General features: G+C 45.1%; 1 protein-coding gene across 1 annotated transcript in view; it reads left to right on the forward strand.

The window, feature by feature from the left end:
- Nucleotides 1-15,981, forward strand: part of ABTB2 (ankyrin repeat and BTB domain containing 2) — an 86,107-nt gene that overhangs the window by 4,606 nt on the left and 65,520 nt on the right. The window lies entirely within an intron of this gene.

A 15,981-nucleotide genomic window follows, 5' to 3' on the forward strand; every position in this document is an offset into this window, starting at 1 on the left:
GGAGTTTATTTATATTTATTTTTTACTGCCCGTGAAGGGAGCACTTTACTGGGCATATTACTGTCAAGGGGCACTTTACTGGGCATATTAGGGAGCACAGCTGGGCATATTGCCGTCAGAGGGCACTTTACTGGGCATATTACTGTCAAGGGGCACTTTACTGGGCATATTACTGTCAAGGGGCACTTTACTGGGCATATTACTGTCAAGGGGCACTTTACTGGGCATATTACTGTCAGGGAGCACAGCTGGGCATATTGCCGTCAGAGGGCACTTTACTGGGTATATTACTGTAAGGGGGCACATATCTGGCCATAACTACTGTGATGGGGCACATATCTGAGCATAACTCCTGTGAGGGGGCATATATCTGGGCATAACTCCTGTGAGGGGGCATATATCTGGGCATATTACTGTGAGGGGGCACATATCTGGCCATAACTATTGTGACTGCGCACCTATCTGGCCATAACTACTAAGAGGGGGCACATATCTGGGCATAATTACTGTGAGGTTGCATATATCTGGCCATAACTACTGTAAAAAAGGGACATATCTCAACATCGCTACTGTGAGGGGGCACATATCTGGCCATAACTACCGTGAAGGAGGCACATATCTGGCCATAACTACCGTGAAGGAGGCACATATCTGGGCATAACTACTGTGAGGGGGCACAATGTTGACATAACTGCTGTGTGGTGGCATAAAGGGGGAATAATTATTATATGGGGGCATTTAGGGGACTGGGTGGGATTAGGTGTTTAGTTATATTTTGGGCGGAGTTAGAGGCGTGGCCTAATGTGGAAAAAAGTTGCCGAACTCAGTGTCCCTCTTCCTTTTCTGTTTCAATAGTTTTTATTGAGTTTTTCATTTCAAACGGTTAAAGAAAGTACATTACCGGTTGATTTGTTCTGGGTATGCTTTAGTCCTACAGAGCAGGACACTCTTTTTAGCAGCTTTATCAGCTTTTCGCTGCACCTGATGAAGGTCCTGAACGGGACACCCCCTCTATGAACCTGTATTTCCCCAATAGGGTTTTTAAGATGGGTTTTCTAAACCGGACGACCCCTGGAAGCCATTTCCCATTATATTGGATTTATATTGGTGCTCGGCTCCTTAGGGAAGGTTCACAGCTCAGACACATTTTAACACTTTCCCTCCTGGTGCTTTTATCCTGGAGCCGCCCCCAGCTCGTTAATTGTTTACATCACTCCGTGCTGCTCCGACTGCTGGTTACGCCGGGTCTTCAATCCAGATGTTTAAAACCCCGGCTGGGCGTTGGCTGAACTATATCCAAAACCATACGAGAACTGTATAGAAGCAATTAGTAGTTTTTTTGGATGCAGATGAATTTCGGAGCCTGAAACGCAAAACCGCGCTTTGGTCATCAGGATCCAGTAGCCAGAGAGCAATAAAAGATCTGTGGGAAATCCTCACACTGGTCCAAAATTCGGTTACAATTAACCCTTAAAGAGGACCTGTCCCCTTTCCTGGTTTAGGGACTATTTCCCACGTTATAACATCTCTGGCGCACCTATTCTTAAGACTCTATCTTGTGCCATTCCTCTATTATTCCTACTTGAAGTTTATAAATGAATTGTCAGCAGTCTGCAACAAGGGTCCACCTGGGCGTTACCCATTGGGGTTTGTCCCTGCACAGTCTGCCACTGTCCAATCAGTGCTGCCAGTGTCAAACTATGCAGGGACAGAACCTCAGCTGGTAACATCCATTCGGACCTTCACTGCAAACTGCTGGTAGTTCGTAAATTCTAGCAGGAATAATAAAGTAACGGCACCCCATAGAGTCATAAGAACAGATGCTCCAGAACTGTTATTACATGGGGAATGCAAGTAGTTACTAAAACCGACATGTCTGGAAAGGGGACAGGTGCTCTTGGTGTCCCATGCCCGTGCTGTGAACCGCAAATTGCGGTCCGCAATGCACAGGCACCTTCCGTGGGGCAGGCACATGGGGATCGCAGACCCATTCACTAGTGTTCCGTTCTGTGCTTCCGTTCTGCATCTCCAGATTTGTGGACCCATTGAAATGAATACTTCTGCATCCGTGATGCGGAATGACAACGGTACGGTGCCCGTGTATTGCGGATCTGCAAATGCAGTCCGCAATACGGGAACGGGACACCAACGGTCGTGTGAATGAGCCCTAAAGGGGCTGTTTAGGATTTTCCTGCAGCGTTGCTCTAATTGAAGTGAATGGGAACAACGCTGCACTTACCGGTTCCGTCCACTACACTATGGATGGAGCTGTGTAGTTCCAGCACAGAAGCTACAACAGTACAGCTGATTGACAGAGTGTCAGGACTGATCTGATATTAGTCATGTATCCTGCGGATAGGCCATCAATATCAAACCCCTGGACAACCCCTTTAAGACAAGGAGACCTGTCACCCAACATGCCTATTGTAGTAATAAATTGTGTTCTATGCAGAGGACAACCCTGGAGCATCTTTTCTTAGAGCTCTGTGCTGTGCTGTTTCTCTGTTACTCCTCCTGTAAATTGCAACTGAGCATTACCAGTTGGAGGCGTTTTCGTAGCACACTGACAGTCCAGGGACGCACCCCATGGACAAGGAAAATAGTGACGCCCAGTCGTCAGTGTATTTGACATTATTAAGAAGGAATAACAGAGGAATATTACAATATGGGATTTGATGCAGAATTGTTATTTCATAATTATGAATGTAATTATTTACTGGATCAGACAGGTCAGGAGAGAGGACACATTATTTTTATCATTTATTTTATTTTAGTAGATTTTTTGTAGTGTTTTGGATCATCTTTGTCCTAGGACGGATTTGCGTCTGTCGTGTTTTACATTAGTTTAGTCTACCACTCAACTTTCCACTACATCAGCAGGAGGCTTGTTCCAAGGAGCTAGTTTTTAAATGAAAAAATACTTTCTAATGTTACCATTCCTCCTTCGGGGTTTCAGACAGCGCCTCCTCGCTCTTAAAGTAAATGTTCATAATGGACCTAAATTGGATCCAAATTCTGTGCTGATTGACCTCTTGGGTGCTTGGCTTAGGTAATGGCCTATGGTGCTACTGCATCCACAGAACATCTCCCCATCCCCCTCAGTACTTCAGGGGTACTCAAGTAGCCTGTCAACCAGTCAAGCTGGACTGCTTAGCATATAGCATGCACCTTTGTATGACCTTGGATGGGAGTTCAGGGGCTCTTCACCAAGTGTCATGGCGCCAACAAACACGTAGAGTATCTCATAGTTTCAATGGGATTTTCCAGGCTCCCAATATTGATAAGCTATTCTCAGAATAGATCATTAATATGTCATCGGTGAGAGTCTGACACCCCGCACCCCTAACGATTAGTTGTTCCCTATAGCCTCCGCCGCTGGAACTAGCGCTGTGAATAGAACACGAAGCACAGCGCCGTTCAAAGTGTAGTGGCTGTGCCGGGTTACTGCAGCTTTGCTCCCATTGAAATGAATTGGAGCAGAGCTTCAGTACCCAGTTCGGCCACTACACATTAAACGGCGCTGTGCTTCCTGTTCAATTCACAGTGCTAGTTCCCGCTCCAAGAACAGCTGATCGGACCCCCACCAATCGGATATTAAAGGGGTTTTCCCATCTCAGACAATGGGGGCATATCACTAGGATATAGAAGAAAGTGATCCAGCTTCCAAGATGGCAGTAGTAATACGTGATAATCTTTATTTCATGGGTGCAGAATAAAATCCAACATGTACATCTACGCGTTTCGGATCGTCAGGTTCTGATCCTGTCATGATGGATGTACATGTTGGATTTTATTCTACACCCATGAAATAAAGATTATCACGTATTACTACTGCCATCTTGGAAGCTGGATCACTTTTCTTCTGTTGCTTTCGTCCACGCCTGGTTCCTAGCGTTTTTTCCGGGCTTCCATTGGTGGTAATTCAGGTGAGCTCCGCCACACTCCATTGTATCACTAGGATATGCCCTCGTTGTCTGATAGGTGCAGGTCCCACCTCTGAGACCCGCACCTACACCGAGAACGGAGCCCTGAAAGTTGTGAAGGGCGCACTCCGCATGCACAGCCACCATCCAATAATTTCTATGGGGGCCCCAAAAATAGCCGAGCTCGGCTATTTCCGTCGGCCCCATAGAAATAAATGAGAGCGGTGGCCGCGCAAGTGCGGTACGCTCCATTTCACTACTATGAATGGCGGTCCTAACCCGGGGGCCTCCGGCTGTCACCTTCCCTGCTCCTTTCCCGGTGTAGATGCGGGTCCCACCTCCCCATTGTCTCTATCAGACAATGGAGGCATATCCTAGCCATATGCACCCATTGTCTCAGATGGGAATACTCCTTTAATAACCTATTGGGGGATTGGCCATCAATATCAGGAGCCTGGAAAACCCCTTTAAATAGGATTGGCCCAGTGAAGGGATATAAAGGGGACTATGAAACCAATGGAAATTTGAGAATATATGGGACCATAATAAAGTCCAACATGAACCCTATTCAAACTTCTCCTTGCCTGGCTAGGTCTTCTCCAAGGCTGAGAGAACTCTACAGGGGGAAGGAAGAGACAACTATTTGGCCCTGCTGTCCCTTCCCAACCACATAGAGAAATTTAGATGGATGGACCTGTCCTCCTAGAGTCATATTCTTCAGCCATGGTATGGACCAAAATAAACTACAAAATTTCAACGAGCAATAAGAAAATCCTACCTCGGCTTCTTCACTATCCGGGAGCCCCAATTGATTTTTGACATGGTGACAATGTTCCTTTCAGTCTATGATGACTGTAGGACATAATTAGTCCTTTCTCAATGTTTTTCATTTTTTGGGCCACATGTTTATGAGATTTTGCCACAAGGCACTGGCTGTGGTTTCGTCCCCTTTCCCTTTTCAGTGATGAAATCATCTGGATCTTTGTGTGTGTGATTTTTATTTTCTACATCTGGTTCCCAGCAAAGTTTGCTGCCCGAGGCCACAGAAAATACTGAGTCAGGCGGAGATGACCTCATTATCCTTCAGCCAAGACTGCAGGTCCCAGGGACGTATATCAGGAGTAGATGCCGCAACCAAGTGCGCTCACCAATTATATTCATCATGAGGTTGTTGTTTTTTTCATGTCGATTTAACCTTTTTTGTATCACAAATTTTATTTTTGGGGATTCCAGTTTTTGAAAAGGTAATTTTAAGAAAATCGATGCATTGAATTGCTTGATCTGAATTTCAAATTCCTTGATATGTTTGCTGACCTTTCTAAACTCTCATACATAACGATAGTTAACTGATTCAGAGGGTCCAGCAAAAAAAATAAAAATCATTAAAAATAATCAGAAACACCTTGCAATATGAAGACATTTTTGCCGCAGATGATTTACGATGCCGCAGATGATTTACGATTATGCAAATAGAGGCACCATGAAAAGCTTAAAAATTAACTCAAAGCTTAAAAAAAATCAGGTGTTACTGTACTTGTTTCTAATGTCCCCCTTAGGCCTCTTGCACACAAAAGTTTTTTTTTTTTCACTTTATGTTCCGTTTTTTGCGTACCGTATACGTAACCATTCATTTCAATCGATCCGCAAAAAACCGGAAGGTACTCCGTATGCCTTCCGTTTCCGTATTTCTGTTCCGTTCAAGGATAGAACATGTCCTATTATTGTCCGCATAACGGACAGGGATAGTACTGTTCTATCAGGGGCCAGCTGTTTTGTTCTGAAAATAACGGAATGCACACAAACGTCATCCATATGTGGATCCATTTTTTGTGGACCGCAAAATACTAAAAAAGCCATATGGTCGTGTGCAAGAGGCCTTAGGGTGAGTTTATATGCGACAGATTTTTGGCAGAAATTTCTGCAACCTTCTAGAGAAACATTCAGATGCATGGAACAGATTTTTGGTTGCAGAAATGCATATATTAAATCTGACGAGTACGAACATACCCTTATATTCTTGAAGCTGAGCTATAAGGAGCTGGTTGATGGGACCTTCATATCGTATAACTGATGTAGGTGCCGCTGGGCCTGTCTGTGACATGTATTGTGTCCTTTAAGGATTTCCAAGATGCTACTCCTTGTCCTTCTTTACTACGGTCATTCTGCCATGTCACTGTTTACAGTGCTGTAGCGCCATACCATAGCTTCCTAGGAACCCCATGGACGAGACATGAGGGGCAAAAATATATTACTTCCATTTCATTTTATATATGTTTATAATTTACATCAGATACTGTCAGAAACTATACCCACAGCTGGCGTAGATTTGCTTTTCTGGCGCAAGGATAAATTTGGTACAACGTACCCAGCGCACTCTGCGTACATATAAAACCTGTGTAACCATTATGGCCACAAAAAGCTTTGGAGGACCTTACCTATCCATGCATTGCTTGAGCAGCCAATTGATTTCAATGAGCACCATGTAATGCTTCATTTAAACTGGGGTGGCGCTGCTGGGAAATTGAACACCTGGTAGCTGGCTCTTTCATTGCTGATTGTTGCCGGTTCCATCTACAGGACACTCTGTGATAAATTTACCGTCATGGAAAGTTTCTAACAAAAACAGATTGCACAAAGTGGACAACCCTGTTAAGAACAATTCACGAAGAAGCCTGTTATTTGTTACCACAAACTTGGAAAACTAAGGGGGAAATGCATTATTTCCCCTATAACTCTTTTTGGCTTAAAAAAAGTAGCAAAACTGCAGTTTGGTGACTTTTCCAATGCCATTGTGACTTTTTTTTTGTGGTAGGTTTGCGAAAAAGGAGACATGGAACAGTTGAGGTATGGGCTAGACCATCACCCCAGACATATTTTTTTTAAGCTCACATTACAATAAAAAATCTAAATGACTGTGTGTCAAATAAAAGATTTAGTATTGTATCTCCTGAACTAATAGACTTCTTCTTTCCGACCCTCGATGGTCCATCCTCTGCGAGCTCTTTAATTCTCTATAAGGGGGCCTGGGAGCAGCGCTGACAGCTATGATGTATTGCGGTGGCTTACAATAGCTGGGCTTCTAAAAAAAGACTGTTCAAGCCTCTAGCACCTTAGTGAAATGGGGGGAGAAATGAGGCAGTGCTCACCAGTGAAGCCGAAAAGGTCAATGGCCTCTCGTTTACTTTGATGTTGGAAGTAGAGGTGGCTCATGCTGGTGGGCTTATCATGCTACTCACCAATGCATCTGCTCTTATCAGCTGTTCCATCAGATGTTGGTGTAAGAAAGTGTAAAAAGATCCTTCCTAGACTTTGTAGATTCAGGTTGAACTGATTTATCTGGAGCTAATCACTGAAGTTGAGTGACTCTAGCCTTGAATGTAGAAGAGCCTTTTCCAAGTAATGACCAAAGCAGGAATAAAGGATCGAGGAAGCCGGAACCCCCAAAAAACAATGCCTCTTTCCACTGTCATCTCCCATACTGGGACAGTCAGAAGGCCTCCATACCCATACGATCATCAGATAATCCAACCGACTTGACAAACTTTTATCTAATGTCTATTACCAGGAAAAAAACATAACCCTCTAAGGGTAATTGCACAGAAAGTCTATTGACCTGAGTAGTAGTATGAAACCCACCTCAATACAAGATCATACAAACTCCATAAGAAAGTTGTCCATGATCTGTTGGGAGCCCAGGGTCCCAGTATCTTTTGCGTCTTGAAGCGAGAGCTAGATTACTTCACTTACCTGGAGTAAACATTGCATGATAGTTACAAGAATTCCAACATGGCCCCCAATGTATTTCACCACAACCAATATGAGACCAAAAATGGCCATGGATCTCCATATTTTTATGCAAATAAGGTTTTCGGCACACCTTGGGTGGGGTCGCTCCATTCGTTGAACCTGGCTTTCCTGGTATCAATACCAACTTTGAAATTTCAGGGACTGTCAATCAAGCAGGAAGGGGGCAGTTGGGCAGAGTTACTGGTGGAGCAAAGGTGCATCGGATTGGCCCCGACCACAGTGCACGGAGAAGAAAAAATAAAATGAAGAATTTCTCAGATGATCGGATTTTCACAAGAAAGGCATGGTTGTGTTTCAGGGCACCTACTCTACATACCAATTTTGGAGGTGACAACTTGTCCTGGAGTCAATAAAATGTCTTAGTTTAGGATCTTTTTCTGTGCCCAAGCCATACGTTGCATGGCAGTTGTCTCAGGTAGTCAGTGGCCTCCAGCCTGTGGCTTTCCAACTACAACTTCTAACATGCTTATGAGATGTGCACTGTGACTGAGGACATACTGTAGATTTATATTGTGCAGTGCTGAGGTCTCTCCTGTTGTGGACAGCTGTGAATCATGGTCGACACCAGTCCTTTGTAGACTGTAAATGTGGCCTTGTCTATCAGAAGCGTACTAGTCTGCCCTGAATTAAAGAGGTTTTGTTTTGACAAATGACTCGAGACAAGTCAAGCTTCAAGGACTGCTACAGACATCGGCCAGACGCGGCGGGTCTATCTCTGGAAATGTCACAAAGGTTCTAACATATGGAAAGTTTCCTCCACACTTAGTGGAATTCGATAGATGAAAACCATCTAAGGCATATTCACTTGGGCGTAAGTTCCTGGGCTCAATGCAAAATCTGTACCATGTGCCTTTGGGTTCTCAATGTTTGGACCTATAGATATAAATATTCTCCACACGTGGGTCCTTTCATCAGCCTAGGAAGCAGCAGTAGCCTCTTCCTAGGCCAGTTCATCGGTCATGTGGCCTAGGCGCAGCTCAGTTCCATTCAAGAGAATGATGACTGAGCTGCAATACCAAACACTGCCACTATGCAATGGATGGCACTGTGTCACCGGAGCACAGCAGCCTCTTCAAACAGCTGGTCGGTGGTGGGTGCCGGTCATTGGTACCCACCGACCACATACTGATGATCTATCCTGAGGTCATCAGTAGTAAAATCCTGGAGAACCCCTTTAAATCAAGGGCCACACGACCTAGTTATGGCCACCTTCACCCAATGAGCCGAATATTGTCTAGGGGTGCTGCCACACCACATTTTCTTTTTTTTTTTTTAGAAAGTGGATCCATTCCAAAATATGAAACTGGTTTGAAGTTTTATATTAGATCCTTTTTTTTTTTCACAAAGCCAGAGTCAAAAAAGGTGAAGTTTAGATTGTGGGACTTGTGATTGGTTGGATTTTTGGCCTTTTTTTTGGACAAGGGGTGTGTCAGTGGGAGGTATTATTTATTTAATATTTTATTTTATCTGTTTATTTATTTATTTACTGGATTCTATTCATGCAATCTCCTATTACTCTCCACTGATTTTTTTTTTTTCCCCAGCTTGCGATGCATCCAATGCGATGGACGGAATGACGCAGACATCTCCCTTTTCCCACCAAGTTAAAAAGATGGACAGGAACGCAAAATAGAAAAAAAAAAAAATACATTGTTTTTTATAGAAGTCTATTGGGGTCATTACACACAGGTGTAAATTAGAACTGGCTGAGTTGCCCATAGCAACCAATCAGATTGCACCTTTCATTTTTTACTGCTCCTTTGGAAAATGAAAGGAGGAATCTGATTGGTTGCTATGGATAACTTAGCTAGTTCTACTTTACACAAGTTTGATAAATGACTATATATATATATATATATATATATATATACATAAAGAAAATCTGGCAGCACTCCCTTCAATAGTAAAGCAGGGTGCCCGCGGTGGTCCCTCGACTCAGGACAAGAAACAATGAAGAGAATCCGCAGCACTCCTTGAAGAAAAAAATGTGGTCTTTATTCACACATATCAAAAGTCGATTTTTAATGTGTGAATAAAGACCACATTTTTTTCTTCAAGGAGTGCTGCGGATTCTCTTCATTATATATATATATATATATATATAATGCATCCGTTTTTCTATGGTTTCTGAGTAAAGACAGGTATGTTTCACAAATTAAAAAAAAGGGGAGGGGGCACGAAAGAGACCTTAAAGGAACATTCAAGGGAAAAAAATGATACTAGTGGCCCTCAATGCGATCGGTTGTTAGGGGCAACAAGGCCTGTTTGTATCTTAGACCATTTTGATAAATGAAGCCCCCAGGGCTGGAGGGGTGGTCCATGACACAGTTGGCAAAAGGGAGACCTCCTGGATCCCCCGGAACTGTCAGCAAATCTTCTGGATGCCAGGAAAGCTGCCCTAATTGTGTGTGGCGCTGGGACTTGGGTCATCAGATGCAGCCCTAGCCCCCAAATACACACTGAGGGGGTGGGACAAAAGCAGTAAAAGGGACTACAGGAAAAGGGGGCGTGACGGGCAGGTCACATTGGTAAAGGGGGCATCACTGTGAGCTGAAAAGTGCTGGCTGAGCGTGCCACAACCTTTCCCCTCCTGCATCAGTGGCTTCAAAAATTGGCAAGGGTGAGAATACAACACATTTCTTTGCTGTTTTATGAATCCCTGTGGCCCGCATCCCAGGCCTAGATATAACATAGGGCGGCGTCAGTTTGGCCTGGAAAGTTTCTTTAAAAGGGAGATAAACACGGCTGCTTTGTTCCAGAAACAGCGCCTCACCTGTCCACGGGCTGTGCATGGTATTGCAGCTCATCTGAATGAAGCTGTGGCTGCAATACCCCACACAACCGGTGCACAGGTGTGGCAGTGTTTTTGGAGGATAGCAGCCATGTTTTTCTAATCCTGGACAACCCCTTTAAGACTCTACAGAGTAGTAAAGATGTCACAGCAGAATTGGCCCCTAATACAACCAGCGTCGGCACCTGAGGGCATATTTTCCCAGTATTTTATAGGTGCACTGTACCAGTGATCATACCTCCTAACTTTTGAAAATCGCTAACGCTGGGTTCACACCTGAGCGTTTTACAGCGCGTTCAAACGCGCTGTAAAACGCTTAAGACATGAAAACCAATGCTTCCCTATGGGAATGGTTCACACCTGGGCGTTTTACAGCGCGTACGAACGCGCTGTAAAACGCCCGACGCTCAAACAAGTACTTGAGCTTCTTTGGGGCGTTTTGACGCGCGTTTGTGGCCATAGGACACTGCAGTCAATGACACAAACGCGCGTCAAACGCGCGTTTACTATTACAAAAAACGCGCATAAAAACGCGCGACAAAAACGCGCGTAAAACGCGCGTTTGAGAAACGCTCAGGTGTGAACCCAGCGTTAGAGGGACAATATGTGCGACGCGCATCACGGTAGTTTTCTTCATACTAAGCCACGCCTCTAACTCCGCCCAAGGCTCAATTACTGACTCCATCAGAACTGCAGCAGCTGGGGATCGGTCCGGTGAGTGTAAGTTCCTTTATTTATTTATTTTTTACAGAATGTGGAGCCCCTGGGACAATTTTTTTCTTCCGCTTCAATATCCATTTAAATATTAGCTCATAAATCATCAGATTATAGATATTTTAGGGTCCAAATTGCACAAAATAATGAAGTTCTAGTCTAATATACAGGTAGAAACCATACAGACACTTTAGTAAGGAGCAATTTAGTACATTTATTGATGCACATTTATGCATTTATTCCCCAGGACAAAAAGAGGGTCATTTAAGGATCAAAGAGGGACACTTGGGAGGCATGCAGTGACGCTGCATTACCCCTTTTTCCCCGATGCCCCTTACACCGGGGAGCCTTGGTGTGCACACCTGAGACGTCTCACCGTAGTATAGCAGATACCTTATAAACCCTCGCAGTCATATCCTCACTGTGCATCCCCTGCCAGAACCCTGCCGTTGCCATGGGATCGAGACCCAGACAGGAAATCATGGCAGGACGGGACAAGGTCCAACACACACACCACGCAAAACTGCTCACATTTAAGGTTTGGGGAAAAAAATTCTCAGCGAGAGAAAAAAGGAGCCTCTGTTCCTGAACTATACCCTGATCTGTGCCCCTGCTGTGCTCGGCTGTTCATGAAGTAACCATGTAAGCAAGTCCCACTGCTAGGTATAAATGTGCACACATGCAGACTGCAACACGGCGGATGTATGTTGGGAGTTGTAGTTTTGCCACAGGTTGGCGACATCTGCAGTACGGGATGTCGCTGCATTTCTAATGAACCTGGATGGCACCTATATAACTCTGCATTAGGTCTGTACTGTACTGGGCTCATATCCATGAAACATGATGGTCAATTCAGAAGAACACACGCATGCTTGGACAAGCCGAGAGTGCATGTCTGTGAATAGCTGTGAGACAAATTGAGGTTCAGTTGACAGCTATCTAAAGCCTCATGCAGACGTCCGTGTAACATAGTCCGTGAGATACCGGACTGGCATTGCAGGAGCGCACAGTGTCATTGGTTGCTATGTTCCACGGACGTCTGCATGAGGCTTAGGCCTCTTTCACACGACAGTATGTCCATTTCAGTGTTTTGCGGTCCGTTTTTCACGGATCCGTTGTTCCGTTTTTTGCTTCCGTTGTGGTTCCGTTTCCGTTCCGTTGTTCCGTTCCGTTTTTCCGTATGGCAAATACAGTATACAGTAATTTCATATAAAAAATTGGGCTGGGCATAACTTTTTCAATAGATGGTTCCGCAAAAAACGGAACGGATACGGAAGACATACGGATGCATTTCCGTATGCATTCCGTTTTTTTGCGGACCAATAGACTTTAATGGAGCCACGGAACGTGATTTGCGGCCAAATATAGGACATGTTCTATCTTTAAACGGAACGGAAAAACGGAAATACGGAAACGGAATGCACACGGAGTACATTCCGTTTTTTTTGCGGAACCATTGAAATGAATGGTTCCGTATACGGACCGTATACGGACCGCAAAAAACGGCCCGCAAAACGGAAAAAAAAAACGGTCGTGTGAAAGAGGCCTTAAGGTGTATGGTTAGCTTATTGCCAGTTAAGACAACTAAAGTTTCTGATGGGACCACTGGGACCCCTGCCAATCATAAGAACGGTGCATGCTTGGACGAGCCGAGAGTGCATGTCTATGAAAAGCTGTCAGCCAAACACGTGTTCAGTCAAAAGCCATCTAAGGTGTATGGTCAGCTTACTGGCCATTAAGACCACTTCTTAAGTCTCTGATCCGCGGGGATACAACCACTAGGGCCCCCACGATCACAGGAATAGTGTGGCAGACATGCATGCTCGTCCATTGCCTATTAAACTTGTACTCGGCTATCTCTGGCAGCCCCATACAGCTGACTGGAGCGTCAGTGAGCATGCTTGACCGCTGCGTCATTCAAACTGGGGCGAATGTGCCCCCGTTTTCGTGATCAGCGGTTAGATCCCTACTAATCAGACACTTATTATGGATAGGGGATGATAAGTTGTCTTAATGGGCAACCCCTTTAGGCTTAGTTCACACGAACGTGTGTGATCTGTGGCCGTATTGCGGCCCGCAAATCGCGGGTCGCAATACACGGCCACAGTTCCGTGTGCATTCCGATTCACGGATGCGGACCCATTCACTTCAATGGGTCCGCAAATCCGGAATAGCGGAACGGCCGCACGGGACGGGACCCCTCGGAAGCACTACGGAGTGCTTCCGTGGGGTTTCGTCCCGTACCTCCGTTCCGCAAAAAGATAGAACATGTCCTATCTTTTAGCGGAACAGGGGGATCGCGGACCCATTAAAGTGAATGGGTCCGCGATCCGATGCGGCTGACCTACGGCCGGCGATCGTGCATTGCGGCCCGCTGTTTGCGGGCCGCAGCACGAGCACGGGTCACACACGTTCGTGTGAACTCGGCCTTAAGCTGATCGTACACCTTAGATCGCTGTTAGAGATGAGTAAATTTCATATTTTTAAATTCTTTCACGCTTCGTTTACTGGTAAAATCAGAATTGCGTTATGGATTCCGTTACCACGGACCATAATGCAATTCTATGATGGAATGCATAATGGGATGCCTTTAGAGGCATTCTGTTATTCATTCCGTCATAATAGAAGTCTATGGGCTGCAAAACGAATCCGTCCTGTTTCCGTTATGCATTCCGTCATAGAATTGCGTTATGGTCCATGGTAACGGAATCTAGAACGCAATTCTGCTTTTACCACCAAACGAAGCGTGAAAGAATTTCATAACATGAAATTCGCTCATCTCTATCTCTAATGACCGTTGTGTGCATCCGTGTCCGTTGTTCCGTTTTCCGTGATTTTCTGCGGACCCATTGACTTTCAATGGGTCCGTTGAAAACTCGGAAAATGCACCGTTTGTCATCCGCGTCCGTGATTCGTGTTTCCTGTCCGTCAAAAAAATATGACCTGTCCTATTTTTTTTTACGAAAAACGGTTCACGGACCCATTCAAGTCAATGGGTCTGTGAAAAAACACGGAGGCACACAAGATTGACATCCGCATCCGTGATCAAAGTCTGTAGGCTACTATAGCACAGACAGATCCGCAGATCCGTCTGCATACAGATTTTTCAGAGCTGAGTTTTCACTCCGATACGGACTCCTGACTTTACATTGAAAGTCAATGGGGGACGGATCCGTTTGCAATTGCACCATATTGTGTCAACGTCAAACGGATCCGTCTCCATTGACTTGCATTGTAAGTCAGGACGGATCCGTTTGGCTCCGCACGGCCAGGCGGACACCAAAACGACTTTTTTTTCAACTTTCCTTCATGTCTGGTGATCCTCCAAAAATCACGGAAGAAAAAACGGACACGGATCACGGAATAACGGAACCCCGTTTTGCGGACCGTGAAAAAATACTGTCGTGTGCATGAGGCCTGACTGATAGCTTTACCTGCTGACCGCCCCATAGACATGCACTCTCGGCTTGTCCCAGCGTGCATGTGTTCTGAATTGACCATAGTGGTTTATGGGCCTGCAGCCTATCAGAGGCCGATGCAGGCGGCGCGATGACGTCATCGCGCTGCCTGAGCTGTACAGCGCGGGACACAGGCCGGAAGAGGCCTGCATTGCATCGCTGCCAGCCTGATAGAGGTAAGTATAAGTGTTTATTTTTTATATGGTACTACTTACTGGCACATGATTGGGGGGCATCTATGGGGGCACATGATTAGGTGGCATCTATGGGGCATTTGTTACTGGCACATGATTGGGGGGCATCTATGGGGCACCTGTTACTGGCAAATGATTGGGGGGCATCTATGGGGCACTTGTTACTGGCACATGATTGGGGGACAACTATGGGGGCACTTGTTACTGACACATGATTGGGGGACCTCTATGGGGGCACTTGTTATTGGCACATGATTGGGGGGCATCTATGGGGGACTTGTTATTGGCATATGATTGGGGGCATCTATGGGGGTACTTGTTACTGGCACATGATTGGAGGGCATCTACGGGGGTACTTGTTACTGGCACATGATTGGGGGCACTTGTTACTGGCACATGATTGCTGGGGATCTATGGGGGTACTTGTTACTGGCGCATCTATGGGGGTACTTGTTACTGGCACATGATTAGGGGCATCTATGTGGGCACTTGTTACTGAAACATTATTGGGGGGCATCTATGGGAGCACATCTTACTGGCACATTATTGGGGGCACTATGGGGGCTTCTACTGAGGCCACAAAGAAGGGGTATTTTATATGGGGGCTCTGTATAGGGGCATTTTATACTGGGGCACATTATGGTGGGTACTATTGGGAAGGGGAGAGAGGAGTACTATGGGCTTATCTATGGGGAGCACTAAGGGGTATTTTATGCTTGCAAATTATGGGGGACACAGAGGGCATCTACTGGGGCAAGATGAGAAATGGCTGAAAAATTGTGTCTGGTCTGAAGATCAGAATGGAGAAGATGAGGAAAGAGAAAATCTACATCAAAGGAGAGGTCACTGGATATAAGAGGTATGGGGCGCTGTATCACCCTGGATGGAGGGGTTAGTAGTACAGTACTAACTGCACATTGTAAAAAAAAAAAAAAAGTTTGTTATATACTAAATACTATATATTTGTGTCAGAAGTTGTGCTTTTTTAATTTTTAGAATAATGAAACAGCCATTTTATTTGATACTTTTGTACTGATTCTAATTTTTCTCTATATTAAGGGACACTATAGTCACCAGAACCACAACATCTAAAC

Source organism: Bufo gargarizans, chromosome 10 (assembly GCF_014858855.1).
Source record: "Bufo gargarizans isolate SCDJY-AF-19 chromosome 10, ASM1485885v1, whole genome shotgun sequence".
NCBI classification, from domain to species: domain Eukaryota; kingdom Metazoa; phylum Chordata; class Amphibia; order Anura; family Bufonidae; genus Bufo; species Bufo gargarizans.